Here is a 2,641-nt window from a genome sequence, read left to right as displayed (position 1 = left end):
TGACCTGAGCCTGAGGCAGAGGCTTAACCCACTGAGCCACCCCGGCGCCCCTTTTCCTTTCTTCTTTTTAAGAAACCATAATTGCTGGCCTTTATCTCGATTAACAGGCATTTTCTGCCTGTCTGGTTGACACTGCCTTGTTTTTTAAGGGTTAGGTCCTGTAGAAATACAATTTGGGTTTTTAATTACAAAGAAGGAGAGATGAAACGAAACAGGATTGATTGCTTTTCCATCAGGCTTACCTTAAATTATATATATTTAAATTGTGTTAGTAATACTCTCATCAAATATTTAATATGTATTTTCAGCTGTGAAATGTACTGTGATCTTCACGCTATGGATACTTATGAAAAGAAAGCAAATGCTTATCAAAATGGTGTAAAATATGTAATAGACAATGTGGATTTATTCCACAAACCCAGTTCTAGAGAAAAACATTCTTTGGCAAGCAGTCAAAGAATTTTAATGTAAAATTTAATGCAATAGGGGTGACATATTTTAGTACAAATTAATTAGATTAGTGAAGTGAAATGGCCTGAGTCAGAACAAATAAAATGAGCTGCATAACATGAGGCACTCTACAATAATTCTTAAGCTATCAATTCTGTTATTTTGCAATTTGAATTCTATTTAGATCATCAAAAATTATATAAAATCAATTCCTGTTTCTTCTGGTTGATTACATAAAAATACAACAATGAATTCCATTTATCTGAAAAATGAGCAGAACATCACTTTCTTCAATAAAAAGTTTCCAGTTTGTAAAATGCCTTTAATTGTTTCTTTAATATTCCTTGCTTGTTTTGTACTGAGGGCCTTCTGAAAAAGTTCCACTTATTTTGGGCTAATTTATTTTATTTTACTTTGTTAATTTATTTACACCTCAACTTATTGTGCAAGTAATCTGGTGGTTTATTATAACAATTAAAAAGGCAAAAGAGAAAGTTGTTATATGTGAGTATACTAACCATAACCAGAGAAAGGTAGAAAGACAGGTGGGAAATTGTGACCTTTTATTTTTTATTTATTTATTCTTTTGAAGGCAACCTTGGGAACAGGAGATCTTTTCAAATGACATGTGTGATAAAGGGTTAGTATCCAAAATATATAAAGAACTTATAAAACTCAACACCAAAAAACCAAATAATTGAAATAAAAAATTGGCAGAAGACATGAATAGACATTTTTGCAAAGAAGACATACAAATGGCTAACAGACACATGAAAAGCTGCTTAACATCACTCATCATCAGGGAAGTACAAATCAAAGCCACAATGAGATATCACCTCATACCTGTCAGAATGGCTAAAATTAACAATACAGGAAGCAACAGGATGGAGAAGGGGGAACCCTCTTACACTGCTGGTGGGATTATAGACTGGTACAGCTACTCTGGAAGACAGTATGGAGGTTCCTCAAAAACTTAAAAATAGAACTGTCCTATAATCTAGCAATTACACTACTAGGTATTTACCCAAAGGATACAAAAATACTGATTTGAAGGGATATAGGTACCCTAATGTTTATAGCAGCATTATCAACTAGCCCAATTATGGAAAGAACCCAAAAATGTCCATCACCTGATAAATGGATAAAGAAGAGGTGGTTTCTGTATACAATGGAATATTACTCAGCCTTAATATATGAAGTCTTGCCATTTGCAATGACAGTGGTTGGAGCTAGAGAGTATTATGCTAAGTGAAATAAGTTAGTCAGTGAAAGAAAAATACCATATAATTTCACTCATATGTGGAATTTAAGAAACAAAACATGAACACAGAGGGGAGAAAAAAAGAGAGAGGCAAACCATAGGACAGACTCTTAGCTACACAGAGCAAACTGAGGGTTGCTGGAGTCGAAGTGGGTGGGGGGATGGGTTAAAAGGGTGATGGGTATTAAGGAGGGACTTGTTGTGATGAGCATTCAGTATTGTACATAAGTGATGAATCACTAAATTCTACTCCTGAAATGAGTACTACAGTATATGTTACGTAACTGGAATTTAAGTAGAAACTTGAAACTAAAACAACACTCTTCCCACCCCGTAGAAACCCTTGACATTTTAAAAATGAGACTAAAAACATAGGCCACAGGCTTATGTAATTTTTATAACTGAATTTCAAATTTGACTCTAAATTCCTGGCAGCAAAAAGTGAAACATGATTAGTTATATTATTGTCTTAATTATGAAAGAGAAACTTATTAATTGTATGTATTAGAATATTTTAAGTCATATTGGAAAACTCAATTCAAACTGGCCCTCAAGAAACTGAAAATATCTACACATAGGGATCTGGTTTTGTTTAACGAGAACTTGGTCTGATGGATTGAGATATTCTTGGCAATTGTATCCTTTTTGTGTTTTCATCTCAGTTTTGTGACAAGATGACGGCGGCAGTACTAGGCCTCATATCCACTCATATCCATTTGCAACCACATACATTGGTTGGTCTTTTCTGCCTTTCTCTCAAGACAGGGAATCTTCCTTTCCATTTTGTCTACTGAATTACCCCTCACATCATACTGGCCTAATCATTTAACCAATAACTTGCAGCTGAAGGAATGCTGTGGGCTGATGGAGTTAGGCATAGTTTCTTGACCAGTTATGGCAAGCCAACTTGATTATATTTAACCACTCAGT

This window comes from Martes martes, assembly GCF_963455335.1.
Source record: "Martes martes genome assembly, chromosome: 3".
Taxonomy (NCBI): Eukaryota; Metazoa; Chordata; class Mammalia; order Carnivora; family Mustelidae; genus Martes; species Martes martes.
Note: the sequence above shows the minus strand (reverse complement) of the source record.